This window comes from Procambarus clarkii, chromosome 48 (assembly GCF_040958095.1).
Source record: "Procambarus clarkii isolate CNS0578487 chromosome 48, FALCON_Pclarkii_2.0, whole genome shotgun sequence".
Taxonomy (NCBI): Eukaryota; Metazoa; Arthropoda; class Malacostraca; order Decapoda; family Cambaridae; genus Procambarus; species Procambarus clarkii.
In genome coordinates, this window is record NC_091197.1 from 6,828,336 (window position 1) to 6,846,618 (window position 18,283).

An 18,283-nucleotide genomic window follows, 5' to 3' on the forward strand; every position below is an offset into this window, starting at 1 on the left:
AGCTGTTATCTATCAATAAGCTGTTATATATCGCTTTGCTGTTATCTATCGCTTTGCTGTTATCTATCGCTATGCTGTTATCTATCGTTATGCTATACTGTTGCTATGCTCTTATCTATAGCTACGCTCTGATGTTACCCTATGGCTGTGCTATCTAGTTATATATGGCTATCATATGTGCTATTTTTCTCTAATGCTGTGCTATGCTTTCTAATGCTGTGCTATGGCGATATTTATAATTCTGTGCTTTTCTTTTATCTAATGCTCACCTGTGCTGTTTTATAACTATTGTTAAATGCTGTGTTATGCTGTTGTCAAATTCTGTGTAACACTGTGCTATGATGTTATCTAATGCTGTGCTATGGTGTTATATAACGCAGTGTTATACTATGCTGTGCTGTAATCAAATGCTGTGTTATGCTGTTTCTAGTGAACTTGCTGTTGGTGAGTGTGAAAGGTGAGTAAGACCTGTTTACCTCAGTAGCTGGCAGGTGTTAGTGCATTCATAATTATATCTATAGATAAGAATATATCTATAGATATGATAATATGAAATGATAGTTACGTGTTTGGTGAATTCACGTGATGCTTCTGTTGGTCTCTCCAGGTGTTTTTATGGAGGCACGATAGGGCTCTTAGGCAGGTGTTTTTATGGTGGTACTTCAGGTCTCTCAGGCAGGTGTTTTATGGAGGCACTCCATGTCTCTCAGGCAGGTGTTTTTATGGAGGCACTTCAGGTCTCTCAGGCAGGTGTTTTTATGGAGGCACTTCAGGTCTCTCAGGCAGGTGTTTTATGGAGGCACTCCATGTCTCTAAGGCAGGTGTTTTTATGGAGGCACTTCAGGTCTCTCAGGCAGGTGTTTTATAGAGGCACTCCATGTCTCTCAGGCAGGTGTTTTTATGGAGGCACTTCAGGTCTCTCAGGCAGGTGTTTTATGGAGGCACTCCATGTCTCTCAGGCAGGTGTTTTTATAGAGGCACTTCAGGTCTCTCAGGCAGGTGTTTTTATAGAGGCACTTCAGATCTCTCAGGCAGGTGTTTTATGGAGGCACTCCATGTCTCTCAGGCAGGTGTTTTTATAGAGGCACTTCAGGTCTCTCAGGCAGGTGTTTTCATGGAGGCACGTGCTCATGTTCAATCCCTCACACACACGTGTTGTGATGCCACTGAACACAAGTGAAACTCTCACTGATTAGAATACAATCATCGTGACAGATAATTTTGAACATTTGTATAAAATAAATCAATATAATTTTAACATAACTTAATCTCTCCAAAGGAACTGATTCCTAACATGCTGATAAGAGGCCTGCCAAGTTCTATTTCATTAGTGTAGTAAACTCAACTATCAATTACGATGAATTAACAATCCGTTTTTAATGATATATTTCAGTAAAATGCATTAAAGTCAATAGTATGCGATTGTATTATTAAATTTGTATTTCATTTAATAAGAAATATTTTTGCAAATTCATTTCAATATTAAAGCATTGAAAATTGACTATTTTAATGATGAATGTGGTAAAATGTTTATAGGAAAAGTGTTACAAAAGCTGGCTGTCTAAGCCCGACCACAGCAGTAAGCCCGACCACAGCAGTAAGCCCGGCCACAGCAGTAAGCCCGACCACAGCAGTAAGCCCGGCCACAGCAGTAAGCCCGGCCACAGCAGTAAGCCCGACCACAGCAGTAAGCCCGGCCACAGCAGTAAGCCCGACCACAGCAGTAAGCCCGGCCACAGCAGTAAGCCCGACCACAGCAGTAAGCCCGGCCACAGCAGTAAGCCCGGCCACAGCAGTAAGCCCGACCACAGCAGTAAGCCCGGCCACAGCAGTAAGCCCGGCCACAGCAGTAAGCCCGGCCACAGCAATAAGAAGTATGTTATCCTTAATGGGATAAATTAATCCTTGTTCAGCCACGAAACATTTCAAAGAGGATACAAGCACCTGGTTATATGACCTGGCCTTTGTCGAATACTCGGGATTGATTAAATGGGTAATGAATACATGAGAGAGAGAGAGAGAGAGAGAGAGAGAGAGAGAGAGAGAGAGAGAGAGAGAGAGAGAGAGAGAGAGAGAGAGAGAGAGAGAGAGAGAGAGAGAGAGAGAGAGAGAGAGAGAGAGAGAGAGAGACAGAGACAGAGAAAGAGAGAGAGAGAGAGAGAGAGAGACAGAGAGAGAGAGAGAGAGAGAGAGAGAGAGAGAGAGAGAGAGAGAGAGAGAGAGAGAGAGAGAGAGAGAGAGAGAGAGAGAGAGAGAGACAGAGAGAGACAGAGACAGAGACAGAGAAAGAGAGAGAGAGAGAGAGAGAGAGAGAGAGAGAGAGAGAGAGAGAGAGAGAGAGAGAGAGAGAGAGAGAGAGAGAGAGAGAGAGAGACAGAGACAGAGACAGAGACAGAGACAGAGACAGAGACAGAGAGAGGGAGGCCACATGATGAACACGCAGATACTCAAACTGCCCCAGCGGCCTGCTACTTTAATATCACGTCACAGCACGATTTAAAGGGGTCATCAGAACATCTATATTCTCACGTTACCAAGCTAATTCACTCTTAGTAATGGCAGCCACGAAGACGGTGAAGCACCATCTCCAGCACCACCACCACCTGAGGATATATTGCCTCAATAATGCCTTCAGCCTCACAAATGGACTCGACTAAATGGTCGCCAGAAATTCGGTTTATGTGGTGTTTTATGCGCCAGACCTCTGGTTACCTGGCTCCTCTCTGGACAATTATACTGAGTGTATTATCCTCTCTCGCTCGTGGGACTCCTCTCTCTCGCCCTGGTGATCAGACTAGCGGCTCGTCCCTGTCAATACATCTAGGTAAATACTTCCACGTGAGTACAAGCACATGTATTACACACACACACACACACACACACACACACACACACACACACACACACAAACACACACGCACACACACACAAACACACACGCATTGATGGTTAACACAAGCTACGGATAGAAAGGCGGGGCCCAACAGCTAACAGCTCGATCCTGCAGGCACAAATAGTAAACTCACTCAATCACACACACACACAAGTCTACATCACTAATAACGGTTTAAATCCGCTCAACCAAACATAATAACTTTAATAAGTATCACATAAGTAGGAGACAACTTTACCTTTCTTCCATAAGGCAATGTTATTGTTATATATTAAGACAAGTAACTGGTCAAAATAGAACAGCTGCTGGTAAATGCTTCTCTCCATTGTCAGTTAAGAATGAAATTATCGAAAAAATAATTTATCTTCTTTTATATTAACACAAAATAGTCTTCTGTCAGATTCAAAAGAAATATTTAGTAATGGATTTGAGAGAAAATTTCTTTTGCAAATGAGTTCCGTAATTTATTTGAATGAAAAAATCATAAGTTTTATTTTCTGAAAACCTGAAGAGAAAATTAATTGTTATGGATTATTTCATCAAAATTTGTAGTCATGTTATCCTAGATATCTCAATATAACCTTTTGATAACACTTAATATTGAGTTACTTTCACAAAGTTGAATATTTTTCCACACTGAAAGTCTTTTAAAGTGTAAAAAATGTTTTTCCAGTTAAATTCCCTTCCCATAAACACCCAAAATAATTGGCATAAAACGTCAACTTTCAGTACCCCAGCGAGCCTCCCCAAACGTTTCCAGCCCCTCAGAGATAAACTTACAAAGAGTCTCAGAAGGTCTTTGTATGAAACGTAAGCGAACTGGCAAATATTTCGTACTATCAGATGAGCTCTTGAAGCTCTGCTTGAAGATATCTCAAGGAGTCAGCCCTGCCAGACCCCTCCACTCTTATCTGGAAGGCAAGATATATCTGGAAGGAGGCCTCGGTTTGCTGTTCTACTGGGGAAATATTATGGCAGTGGGGTGGGATTGAACTCGTGTTTCTGGACTCCCCTGAAAAAAACTCATTGTTTTCAAGAGGGTCGTGTAGGGATCGATGTATTTTGTTAATATAAGTATTTTTTACTTGATTATTCAACATATATGAACAAATAATAAGCCACATGTTTCCTATGGCTGAAAACAACCAGCCACGTGTATGTGGCAACACTGTAAACAATCAGGCACGTGCCTGCCAACACTGTAAACAAGTAGCCACGTGTGTGTGCCAACATTGTAAACAATCAGGCTCGTGCCTGCCAACACTGTAAACAATTAGCCACGTGTGTGTGCCAACATTGTAAACAATCAGGCTCGTGCCTGCCAACATTGTAAACAATCAGGCACGTGCCTGCCAACACTGTAAACAATTAGCCACGTGTGTGTGCCAACATTGTAAACAATCAGGCACGTGCCTGCCAACACAGTAAACACTCAGCCACGTGTGTTTGACAGCGTTGTAAACAATATGTACTGATGACCCTACAACGTTTGTAGCACCATCACAACATCCTGGTACTCTTGACTAAAGAAGTTCTATGAGTCCCATCATTTGAGGGAGGGATGGGTTGTATTTGATGCCATCATGGCGTAGTTAAATTATTAAGTAGAAGAGAAAAAATAGAACTGTCGGACCTAATCAATTTTCAGTAAAAAATAAGTCACATTTTTTTGTAAGTAAATCCTTTGATCAAACTTTTTAACAAATCACCCGAAATAGGAACCATTCAGCAGAAGTGGAAACTTCAAAATGTATTTTTTTTTAATTGTTTAAAGTTATATAATGAACCATCTTGTAATTATCGACCAATCAGCTTAAGTTCATTCATTGGTGAATTGACGGAAATACTAATTTTATATATATAAAAATGCGACATTTAAACTGATAAATAATTACATTCTTGTAAAATGGCCTGATGAGAAATCGACCAAATTTTATATGCCTTTTTTAATTCCTAATTTGTTTAATAATATGTAAGATAGAAAGGTGAGTCAGGAGGAAGAGGAGAAGGTGAGCAGTGAGGCAGTGCTGGAGTTGGCAGTGTTGGAGTTGGCAGTCTTGGAGTTAGCAGTGTTGGAGTTGGCAGTGTTGGAGTTGGCAGTGTTGGAGTTAGGAGTGTTGGAGTTGGCAGTGTTGGAGTTAGGAGTGAGGCAGTGTTGGAGTTGGCAGTGTTAGAGTTAGGAGTGAGGCAGTGTTGGAGTTGGCAGTGTTGGAGTTAGGAGTGAGGCAGTGTTGGAGTTGGCAGTCTTGGAGTTAGCAGTGTTGGAGTTAGCAGTGTTGGAGTTGGCAGTGTTGGAGTTAGGAGTGAGGCAGTGTTGGAGTTGGCAGTGTTGGAGTTGGCAGTGTTGGAGTTGGCAGTGTTGGAGTTAGGAGTGTTGGAGTTAGCAGTGTTGGAGTTAGGAGTGAGGCAGTGTTGGAGTTGGCAGTGTTGGAGTTAGGAGTGAGGCAGTGTTGGAGTTGGCAGTGTTGGAGTTGGCAGTGTTGGAGTTAGGAGTGAGGCAGTGTTGGAGTTGGCAGTCTTGGAGTTAGCAGTGTTGGAGTTAGGAGTGTTGGAGTTAGCAGTGTTGGAGTTAGGAGTGTTGGAGTTGGCAGTGTTGGAGTTAGGAGTGAGGCAGTGTTGGAGTTGGCAGTGTTGGAGTTGGCAGTGTTGGAGTTGGCAGTGTTGGAGTTAGGAGTGAGGCAGTGTTGGAGTTGGCAGTCTTGGAGTTAGCAGTGTTGGAGTTAGGAGTGTTGGAGTTAGCAGTGTTGGAGTTAGGAGTGAGGCAGTGTTGGAGTTAGCAGTGAGGCAGTGTTGGAGTTAGGAGTGAGGCAGTGTTGGAGTTAGCAGTGAGGCAGTGTTGGAGTTAGCAGTGTTGGAGTTGGCAGTGTTGGAGTTGGCAGTCTTGGAGTTAGCAGTGTTGGAGTTGGCAGTGTTGGAGTTAGGAGTGAGGCAGTGTTGGAGTTAGCAGTGTTGGAATTAGCAGTGAGGCAGTGTTGGAGTTAGCAGTGAGGCAGTGTTGGAGTTAGCAGTGAGGCAGTGTTGGAGTTAGCAGTGAGGCAGTGTTGGACTTAGCAGTGAAACAGTGTTGGAGTTAGCAGTGAGGCAGTGTTGGAGTTAGCAGTGAGGCAGTGTTGGAGTTAGCAGTGAGGCAGTGTTGGAGTTAGCAGTGAGGCAGTGTTGGACTTAGCAGTGAAACAGTGTTGGAGTTAGCAGTGAGGCAGTGTTGGAGTTAGCAGTGAGGCAGTGTTGGAGTTAGCAGTGAGGCAGTGTTGGAGTTAGCAGTGAGGCAGTGTTGGACTTAGCAGTGAAACAGTGTTGGAGTTAGCAGTGAGGCAGTGTTGGAGTTAGCAGTGAGGCAGTGTTGGAGTTAGCAGTGAGGCAGTGTTGGAGTTAGCAGTGAGGCAGTGTAGCAGTGAGGCAGTGTTGGAGTTAGCAGTGAGGCAGTGTTGGAGTTAGCAGTGAGGCAGTGTTGGAGTTAGCAGTGAGGCAGTGTAGCAGTGAGGCAGTGTTGGAGTTAGCAGTGAGGCAGTGTTGGAGTTAGCAGTGAGGCAGTGTTGGAGTTAGCAGTGAGGCAGTGTAGCAGTGAGGCAGTGTTGGAGTGAGGCAGTGTTGGAGTTTGGAGGAGAACTGTCAATATCTTGGAAAAATCTCCACACCACAGATTCCTTCCTTAAATGGTGACACTGTTAGTGTCACCGTCACTCACGGTGACTGACGGTGACGCTGCGAGTGCCTCTTGTGTCACCCACGGTGACTGTCAGTGACGCTGCTAAAACGGGAGACAACGGGAGACAACGGGAGACAACGAGAGACAACGGGAGACAAGAGATGCCTTACATTTACACCAGACCGATGTTTCCTCCGCACAAATAAAAAGGAGCCATTTTGGCACTCGTGTCACCCAGAGCACACAAAATGATGGCACTGGTTTGGCAGGAGCAGATCAATAAGGTGATCAGGGACCGCTTCGTCTCTGCAACAAATATTTCCTTAAGGCTACACTGCATTACTTTACTTCTACTGCTTTAAGACGTCTTTTTCATTACTTATATTTGACATATATAACACATATATGAACACCGGTCCTTGTATATTATTCCACATAAGCCAATGGACATTGTGAGAAAGCCTGGTTAGGCTTCAATGTAAGCCTCAGGAACCCTAGAGGATTCAGTTGAATCCCAGGCCGCAATGCTTTTAAGCATGTCGTGGGGTAGTGGTGTGAGACGTGTGCTTGGCAGTGCCCAGAGCATGGGTTCGAATCCTCCTCATGGCTCCGACTTGGATTTCCTCTCTATTTCATGGATTTCCTCTCTATGCCGACCTCTAGTGCCTAGCGTTCTCATTGGTTCATTCCTAACACGGCCAGCAGGAATTCCTTCCTCAGCAGAGTATAAGATCACCGGATAGAGAGCCCTACCAGCCTTCCCTTTCCCGGAGGCGACGCTGCAGAGGAATTAGAGGGGGGGGGGACAATTTCTTAGTAATCAAGAAAGTTTTATCAGATGAAGTGGAAGTGGCGTCTTGGAGATACGACTCGAGGAACTGCTGCTCTTGTACTGAAGGATCAGTCAAGGGAACAGCTGCTCTTGTACTGAAGGATCAGTCAGGGGAACTGCTGCTCTTGTACTGAAGGATCAGTCAAGGGAACAGCTGCTCTTGTACTGAAGGATCAGTCAGGGGAACTGCTGCTCTTGTACTGAAGGATCAGTCAGGGGAACAGCAGCTCTTGTACAGAAGGATCAGTCAAGGGAACAGCTGCTCTTGTACTGAAGGATCAGTCGAGGGAACGGCTGTTCTTGTACTGAAGGATCAGTCAAGGGAACAGCTGCTCTTGTACTGAAGGGTCAGTCAGGGGAACAGCTGCTCTTGCACTGAAGGATCAGTCAAGGGAACAGCTGTTCTTGTACTGAAGGGTCAGTCAGGGGAACAGCTGCTCTTGTACTGAAGGATCAGTCAAGGGAACAGCTGCTCTTGTACTGAAGGGTCAGTCAGGGGAACAGCTGCTCTTGTACTGAAGGATCAGTCAAGGGAACAGCTGCTCTTGTACTGAAGGGTCAGTCAGGGGAACAGCTGCTCTTGTACTGAAGGGTCAGTCAGGGGAACAGCTGCTCTTGCACTGAAGGATCAGTCAAGGTGTAACGGGGGGTAGGGGAAATAGCTCTATCTTGTCCATTATTCCACCCCCCAGTTAACTAACGAGGCCGGGGGAAACAGCTCTCTCTAGTCCGTTATCCCGTCCCCAGTTAGCTAACTATTCTAGAGCACCTCCAGAGTTCCTAAGGCAACCTCTCTCGTTCAACACCTTGTAACCTAGGTATTTGACTACCTAGGTGCTAAGACTACAAGGCGCCGTAACTTGATCAGTTACCCGAAACTCTAGAGAGAACTCTAGAATATAGAATCATTGCCACAAACGTATAAGAGAAAACGAAAGGAAAGAAATGAATAGTGAAGTAATTAGTGAGGGCTTGGGGGTGAGAGGGAGAGAGGTGGGAGGAGCGAGGAGGGTCATTAGTTGAAAGTGAGAGTTTAGAGAGGGGGTGGAGGGAGAGGTGTAGATAGGTAGAAGTAGAAGAGTAGATAGTAGAAGTAGAAGAGTAGATAGACGAAGACGAAATGCTGCCACCATCCATTCATGATCATTACATACAAGACAAGGAATGGAACTTGTCTGTATCACAATATTCACCAAAGATGTTATCATGAGATCATTATTAGTATGGTCCCATCTTTATCATGTACTCATTCTAAACCATGAAACCAGTAACTACAGAGGCTTTCTCATCTCCACTCAAAATCTCTAGGGAACAAAGTTAAACACAATTTAAATAATAAATTCATAATTATATTTCACATGAAGTATCATAATTTAGCAATTCAATTAAAATGTTCCAGTTTAATATGCAAAGTGAGTCATCATCCAAGAATTCGAGAACCCTACAACTTGACTGCCCCTGATCATCACACAACATATGTAAACACGACCAAGTCACCTTAATGTTCACTCACCGAGGACTGAGTCTAAGTTGAATAGAGAGGGGGGGGGGGGTTTGTAGTTGACGGAGACTCCCGCCCTGCCGGCCGACAGCCTCCCGTCTGCTCTGCTCTCCTGACTGCCGTTCTGTCTGTTAATGCTCTATGCTCGATAGTTCTCCGAGTATTTATTGGGGAACCTAGTAGCTAACTCCGCCCACAGATAGATAGCCTCCGGCACTACCAAGCCACTCCTTAAACGTCGGCATGTTTGAAGGCTACCTGGCTCCAATTATACGCTTAGCGGAAGCAAGGTGAAATTATCATGATCTGACCTCAGGTCACTTGGGGTCATTAACGGTTAGAGGTGTGAGATCTCAGGCAGACAACTGGCGCCTCTCAGATCCTTGTCTGTGACTCATGTACTCTATGTATGTATTAACCTAAACCAAACACTTTTACAGTGTTACATCTCCCCTTCTCCCCGAAATAAAGTTTTTGCAACACTGCTAAAGCAAGCTAGCTGTGTGCAACAACTTTATTAACGAAAAAAAAATACATCCTAGCTAAACAAATATACATCATCCTACTCTAAAAAAATGAAATATGTAGACAGACGTCCATTGTCTCTGGCTGGGCGACGTCACTGCTTGGTCTTGTAGATAATCCTGTACCACATTTCTTCAACACAACTGCCTCCGTCGCTTCTCCGTCGTTAACGCACAACAACCCTTGGTCAACCCGAAAGCCGTTACTACTTGAACTGCGCACAGGACCGTGGAATTCGGTTGTCCCAGCTGATCTGTAATTGGCCCTACGTCAGTCACCATGAGAGACGTATATTGGGGTTCTTCACAGCTATAGGGACTACAAGTTTCGAGACCTTCATATAGTTGCCAACAGTAGAAATCCCATCCTACTCTTCTTCCTCCCTGTTGCTCCAGCACGCCTCCTTCAGAGAGCTACTTCTGACAGCCACATCAAGTCTGCATGACACAGGAAGAATCACTCAACAGAGCTACATGCTTGCAGGAGGGACGGCCAGTTAAGGCAAACGATCCTGTCTTGCAATTACGCTCCATGCAATGATGCTGATACCAGCAAGGGACACGAGGCATCGTGTCTCACTCAGCTTGTCTTATCTTCTTTCTTCTCTCTTCTTTCTTCTCTCTTCCTTCTTCTCTCTTCTTTCTTCTCTCTTCTTTCTTCTCTCTTCCTCCTCCCATGGGTCTTTGACAAGCGACCTGGGGTCCATTGGGGTCCGTCCTGGGTAGACCGATGTTGGTGGGACAGACTGGAGTCGTTGTTCCTCTTCCATCTTTACTGGGTCGTCTGGGTTCGTCTGCAGAACGACCTGGGGTCCACTGGGGTCCGTAAGTCTTGGGGTCCAATGGGTAGACCAATGTTGACCGACCGAGAGGGCTGCATCTTGGGGTCCCCTGGGGTGGTGATGGTGGTGGAGCCATGACCTCCAGGTAGGGGCTGGTCGTGGTGGTGGTGATAAACGCCCCTGAGTATGGTACACAGCAGCCGTCTCCCTCTTTTGTATGTGCGTCTCTCCTCTCTTCTGGCTCCCACCTGTGGGTGAACAGAAAGACGACAATACCCGTGTTCCATCTTGTTGTGTGACCCTGTAGTTTGTATAGGGTTCACACAGTCCAATTATAAGCTCTCCTCCTGGCAACAACTACACTTAAATTTTAATAATCCAATTACCCCTGAATGATATTGACTTGGTGGAACATAAAACAGTAACAGAGTAAAGTTAGAGAAGAGAGAATAAGATCGTCACTACTTTTAACTTGTCACAAAAAATTTCAACACTAATAGACAAAACACTAGCCTAACTTAACTGTACCTTTCCTAATCTTAAGTACATAATTAACCGCCGTTACTCCCACCCTTAACCTACAGCCACCTACGTGACCCAGAGTGTTTCCCTAGCTTCTCCGCCGGAAAACAACTCAAAACTGTTGCCACACCTGTGACCAGACTATCTAACGTCGAGCGTCCCCAACGTGAAGTCTACTGACATACTAAGCCTCCCCCTAGTATGCTGTACAAGACCAGTACACCTCGGGTTATTGCGTTCAAATGGAGTAAAACAGTCGATCGCAATAATCTGAGCAGAACCACTACTTAAACTATTTAAAAACTACACCTGCCACTCCCCACTGACCTGGAGACCAGCGGTGGCTGGGTGTCCCCGTGGGACATGCGAGGTCACCTGTCACACTCAGCTGACCTGCACTACCAACACCGCTAAGTTCCAAAATCACCAAATCTTATCACTAACATAAATCACTACACACGCAAGTTCTGGTGAACATTCCATGAACACCACAAAACTCACAAAATCACTAAACCACAACACTAGAGAATCACTATCTCCTAGCCTGAAAAAAAACTCGCTAAATCGCGAAAGTAAAACACCTGTCAAGATCTCCCTGATAGCGCCTGAGCGGCAAAAAGACACGTGGGACTGAACAATGTTAAAAGAACACCAATACCTTAAACATTGTTCAACACCGCTGCCAACATTGTAACGGGGGGTGGGGGAAAATAGCTCTATCTTGTCCATTATTCCACCCCCCAGTTAACTAACGAGGCCGGGGGAAACAGCTCTCTCTAGTCCGTTATCCCGTCCCCAGTTAGCTAACTATTCTAGAGCACCTCCAGAGTTCCTAAGGCAACCTCTCTCGTTCAACACCTTGTAACCTAGGTATTTGACTACCTAGGTGCTAAGACTACAAGGCGCCGTAACTTGATCAGTTACCCGAAACTCTAGAGAGAACTCTAGAATATAGAATCATTGCCACAAACGTATAAGAGAAAACGAAAGGAAAGAAATGAATAGTGAAGTAATTAGTGAGGGCTTGGGGGTGAGAGGGAGAGAGGTGGGAGGAGCGAGGAGGGTCATTAGTTGAAAGTGAGAGTTTAGAGAGGGGGTGGAGGGAGAGGTGTAGATAGGTAGAAGTAGAAGAGTAGATAGTAGAAGTAGAAGAGTAGATAGACGAAGACGAAATGCTGCCACCATCCATTCATGATCATTACATACAAGACAAGGAATGGAACTTGTCTGTATCACAATATTCACCAAAGATGTTATCATGAGATCATTATTAGTATGGTCCCATCTTTATCATGTACTCATTCTAAACCATGAAACCAGTAACTACAGAGGCTTTCTCATCTCCACTCAAAATCTCTAGGGAACAAAGTTAAACACAATTTAAATAATAAATTCATAATTATATTTCACATGAAGTATCATAATTTAGCAATTCAATTAAAATGTTCCAGTTTAATATGCAAAGTGAGTCATCATCCAAGAATTCGAGAACCCTACAACTTGACTGCCCCTGATCATCACACAACATATGTAAACACGACCAAGTCACCTTAATGTTCACTCACCGAGGACTGAGTCTAAGTTGAATAGAGAGGGGGGGGGGGGTTTGTAGTTGACGGAGACTCCCGCCCTGCCGGCCGACAGCCTCCCGTCTGCTCTGCTCTCCTGACTGCCGTTCTGTCTGTTAATGCTCTATGCTCGATAGTTCTCCGAGTATTTATTGGGGAACCTAGTAGCTAACTCCGCCCACAGATAGATAGCCTCCGGCACTACCAAGCCACTCCTTAAACGTCGGCATGTTTGAAGGCTACCTGGCTCCAATTATACGCTTAGCGGAAGCAAGGTGAAATTATCATGATCTGACCTCAGGTCACTTGGGGTCATTAACGGTTAGAGGTGTGAGATCTCAGGCAGACAACTGGCGCCTCTCAGATCCTTGTCTGTGACTCATGTACTCTATGTATGTATTAACCTAAACCAAACACTTTTACAGTGTTACAAAGGGAACAGCTGCTCTTGTACTGAAGGGTCAGTCAGAGGAACAGCTGCTCTTGTACTGAAGGATCAGTCAAGGGAACAGCTGCTCTTGTACTGAAGGATCAGTCAGAGGAACAGCTGCTCTTGTACTAAAGGATCAGTCAGGGGAACAGCTGCTCTTGTACTGAAGGATCAGTCAGAGGAACAGCTGCTCTTGTACTGAAGGATCAGTCAGGGGAACAGCTGCTCTTGTACTGAAGGATCAGTCAGGGGAACAGCCGGTCCTAAGGGTTCCCGTTTTCAGACTGCCAATGGAACTCTCATTAGGTCTGCCACGGCGAATTTTGCATTGATAAGGTATCATTAAGTTATCAGTTCCAGGGAAAATATGTATTGATCTTTTGACTGATGAAGTCAGTAGCTTGCCTCCTGTCGCCAGCACGGCTAAGTCAATAGTGCCATAGTGGAACTAAGAGTGTCATGTATTGATGGTGCCAGGGACATCAATGTTTGCAGACCGTTCATTCACTTTCTATTGAAGGTCCTTACATTTTCCTGTTGCACATGGGCGCGTTGCTTTTGGAATGTGGGAAAGGGTTCTGATTGACCTCCTGAAAGCAATCAAAGCCTTCGGAAAGTGTGTCGGAAGCTCTGATTGCCTCCAGGAGGTCAACCGATGACAGGAAGTTTGCAGGGATGTGTGGCGTTGTTGTCTGAGTGATCTGTGGACCTCATGTCTCACTGTACACCGTTCCTGAGCCCCTCACAGCCAGCATGTTATCGTCGTTTATAAGGCAGAAATCCTCGCTATAAGCCCGACGTGTTCCTTTTGGGGGCTTTGTTTACTGAATTTTTGGGCTCCGAGGTCCCCCCTCTTCCCCATGGCTGGTTGGAACAGCCTCTGTCATCCCCCCAGAGCAAGTTGTATTATACATGCACTTCGATTGATTGATGATTGATAAAGATTAACCCATCCAAAAGATTAAGCCACCCACCACACTCTCTGTCTCTCTGTCTCTCAGTCTCTCTCTCTCTCTCTCTCTCTCTCTCTCTCTCTCTCTCTCTCTCTCTCTCTCTCTCTCTCTCTCTCTCTCTCTCTCTCTCTCTCTCTCTCTCTCTCTCTCTCTCTCTCTCTCTCTCTCTCTCTCTCTCTCTCTCTCTCTCTCTCTCTCTCTCTCTCTCTCTCTCTCTCTCTCTCTCTCTCTCTCTCTCTCTCTCTCTCTCTCTCTCTCTCTCTCTCTCTCTCTCTCTCTCGCCCCCACACACTACTAGGTTTAATACCTCATCACGGGGATACCCAGGTGAGCTTTGTGAGATATTCACTACATAAGAGGATTATGACCAATATAACTCTATGGTCCATGACACCTTGTAATACCAGTCACCAGTTAGCTTGGATTGGTCTTGGCTTTAGCACCTAACAACCTCTAAAGGATTATTAAGACCTATCAATCTCTGAAGGGTTATTAAGACCTATCAACCTCTGAAGGGTTATTAAGACCTATCAACCTCTGAAGGGTTATTAAGTTTGCAACTAATTGAGGGTTATTACGGCCTCCACAACAGCTTTTTAATTCATTCGGGCCATGAGTGACTCGCTTCCCCAGAGCAGCGAGGTGTATAACTATCCAGTTGATAAGTTCAGAATTCTATTGAAACATTTGAAGTCAGCATTTATCCACCATGAACGATGCCGGTGTTCATCTGACACTAAAACCCAATTCACTATATGCACTACCTTGGTGGTTTAAAGACACCATGTAACCCTCTACCATGGGGGAGTTCACGGGCCCGCCACAATGGGAGATGAAGTCCCCCACTACACTGGGAGACAGGAGACCAGGGTGGCGTGTGGACAGAGAGAGAGGGATCTGTCCGGAAAGCATCTGGCCGTTATTCCCCTTCTGGGGAATGTTCTTCACTTAAAGAGTGTAATGTGGGTGGTATGATCCCTAATGACCCACTGTGAGGACGCGAGGGGCCAACTAACCCGGTAAAGAGTGTGGTTCACAGCCCCACACGACACGCACCCTCCCACGCCTTCTCTTTAGACCACCGGCTGCCATCCCTCGTATTTAAATCTCTCTGTTGTGGCAGATATAACATAAAATGTTACATTTTCACTCGCCTGCCGTCTTCTGCCCCCTGGAACTCCCTGTGAAGGTTGCCATCTCCCACACCTGACACTCTCTAAAGTGCCATTGTACACCCACTAACAATCTCACACAGCACATATGTGGCACCAAATCATGTAACCACAGAAATGTAAACATAATATAAAGATTGGCGGATGCATTTGACGGTCTCGCTTCCTGCAAGATCGGCGTTCGAGCCCCGGTGGTCCACGAGGTTGATCACCACACCCTTCACACGATCCTCTTGTCCCAGCTCCTCAAATATTGTCCTCAAACCCTTCCTCCTCAGTCAAGTCGTAACGCCATTGTCATGTCCTGAAGCCTGGAACCGGATACGGGAGTCCCTCCTTCCCCCACCCCCCCTCCCTCGTTACCATGCTGACACTCGCACTCATTGAGATGGATTCGAACCCGGCTCGAAGCGTTTATTGTCTACGTGAGCCACGACGAGTGTCCTGTGTCTCACGTTGATCTCTAGCGTTCATCTCTAATTCCTTTCCCTGGAAACACAAACCGAAACTGTCTCTATTTTCCGCTTGTTACAAGTTGTAATAAAGTTGTTATATCTTGTCTTAACGTGTTTATGACGTATTAGAACGCTGTTATAACTTGCTATATTGGTTGTTATAACTGGTTAGGAAGTGTTAAAACTTGTTCGAACGTTGTACCAACGTCATAGTTTCGGTGTGTGTTTGGCGGGTTTCACTCAAGGTTGATCAGTGAAGCACGCGGCTGGTGGGCGGTCTGTGGCAGGTCAGTGTCGCTCCGTTCATTAGGAAAGGTAATTGGAAACTGGGAGTCACAATATAGAGTGTTGGATTGTTGGTACATGGGTACCCTAGGGGCAGTGTTGGTACATGGGTACCCTAGGGGCAGTGTTGGTACATGGGTACCCTAGGGGCAGTGTTGGTACATGGGTGGCCTAGAGGCAGTGTTGGTACATGGGTGATCTAGAGGCAGTGTTGGTACATGGGTACCCTAGGGGCAGTGTTGGTACATGGGTACCCTAGGGGCAGTGTTGGTACATGGGTACCCTAGGGGCAGTGTTGGTACATGGGTACCCTAGGGGCAGTGTTGGTACATGGGTACCCTAGGGGCAGTGTTGGTACATGGGTACCCTAGGGGCAGTGTTGGTACATGGGTACCCTAGGGGCAGTGTTGGTACATGGGTACCCTAGGGGCAGTGTTGGTACATGGGTACCCTAGAGGCAGTGTTGGTACATGGGTAGCCAAGATATATATATATATATATATATATATATATATATATATATATATATATATATATATATATATATATATATATATATATATATATATATATTATATATTTACTATATATATAATCACCAAATATGGTCACAAATCATGCTTTCGAAACTACTGGCATCGGTAGTTGAAATCTTCCGCGTTCCTACGCAAATATTTTGTCAACGTTTTTCACTGAAGATCCGGGGATAAGTTTTGCCTGACTTTACTTCAGAATATTCAAAGTTGCCCCCTTGTAACTTTTTTTGCCCTTGTAACGCTTTGAGCTTCTGTCTGGTCATAGCAACGCGTTCTCCCGTCCACTCAGACACGCACACACACACCTGTGCACACACACACACACACACACCTGTGCACACACACACACACACCTGTGCACACACACACACACACACACCTGTGCACACACACACACACCTGTGCACACACACACACACACACCTGTGCACACACACACACACACACACACCTGTGCACACACACACATACACACACCTGTGCACACACACACATTCATTTAATCACGATTAATAAAAGCTAGTGATTACAATGCAGTTACATTATACAGCATCTCTAGGTATCATGCTGTATAATGTCTCTTCTTGAAGGTCATTGTTTACGATGACCTTAAAGCTTCATCAGATGACCTTCACAGCATTTGGGTTACTACTGCCCTCTGGCCTCACACTTCCCCTCATTGACTATTCCCCTCTGCTGTAGGGTCATTACTGTCGATTGTGTTGGTCTTCCCGTCCTCGGCTACTCCCCTCCCCCCCCCCCCTCCGGCTTTTTTTGGATCATTACTGTCGATTGTGTTGGTATTGGTGGGAGTATTGACCTTTCCTGGCCACGTCCAGCGGTCCCTCACACCTCTCTGGTCTCGTTATTCCTCACACCTTACTCACCTTAAGCTACTTTACTCACACCTTATTCACCCCAAGCCATCTTACTCACACCTTACTAAGACTCACACCTTACTAAGACTCACACCTTACTGAGACTCACACCTTACTAAGACACCTTACTCACACCCTATTCACTCCAAGCCACCTCTCCCACACCTACCATACTCCAAGCCACCTCTCTCACACCTACCATACTCCAAGCCACCTCTCTCACACCTACCATACTCCAAGCCATCTTCTTAACCTACACTCCTGTAATGCAACAGTTCTCCGGCTCTCTTCATCAAAGCCAGACGAGAGTACATAAGTGTGGCTTAGCACTGTTACTCAATTACCATTTTCAAAGTTTCTCAGTCACCATGTTAGGCTGACTGCTCAGCAAGGCGCCGCCTTGCATATAGCGGGACAGATCTCTCACTCCTAAGTCCATGGAGGACTGATGAGAATATTTACTTGGGCTGGACGGCAGAGCGACGGTCTCGCTTCTTACAGGTCGGCGTTCAATCCCCGAGTGTCCTAGTGGTTGGGCACCATTCCTTTCCTCCCACCGTCTCAAATCCTTATCCTGGTCCCTTCTCAGTGCTATATAGTCGTGGTGGCTTGACGCTTTTCCGGGGATAGTTCTCTTGTTCACTAAGCAACGCGTTATCGTTGATATTGATAACGTTATCTTAAAATTAAGTTGATACCGGGTATTTGATTACAGTGAGTGACGGCTTAAGAGAAAGCAAGGAGGATTTAGTGGGATTTATCAGTGTCCCTTCTACAATTTAATTGGTTTAATTGGTAAAGAGCTATAGTGCTATATAGCTTTTAAGACTTGGATAATTACTTACTTGTAAGGAGCTATCGGAACTAAGACGGCAATTATCCTTGTAGTTCTCTTGCTGGCCTAATTGTTCAGGCTTCCTTCACTTTATCATACGCTGTTGCTTCAGTGAGGGAAATCTTTCACAGGTCATTCCGGATAACAGGATACTCCGGATCGCAGGTCATTCAGGATAACAGGTCATTCCGGTTCACAGGTTATTCCGGTTCATAGGTCTTTCCGGATAACAGGTCATTCCGGAAAGTTGAGATACTGTAACCTCAGGTTCACCGCCATTCCAACTTGGTTTTGTGAGTAATAGAGGGGTGCACCGCCCCCCTCTCCTCCCTCCGGCCTGCTGACGCAGCCACTGCGAACAAAGAAAGCCTTTACGACGCACAAAACTATGTCTTTATAACCATGACGCAAGTTGCGGTGTTCACGTTATCTTGAGAGGCATTTTGGAATATTTTTTGTGCTTCGTAGCAC

The 18,283-nt window shown here is 45.5% G+C and overlaps 1 protein-coding gene across 1 annotated transcript in view; it reads left to right on the forward strand.

The window, feature by feature from the left end:
• The window catches only part of LOC123764905 (zwei Ig domain protein zig-8), a 60,942-nt gene that overhangs the window by 23,505 nt on the left and 19,154 nt on the right, over nucleotides 1–18,283 (forward strand). The gene's annotated exons all lie outside the window — the stretch shown is intronic.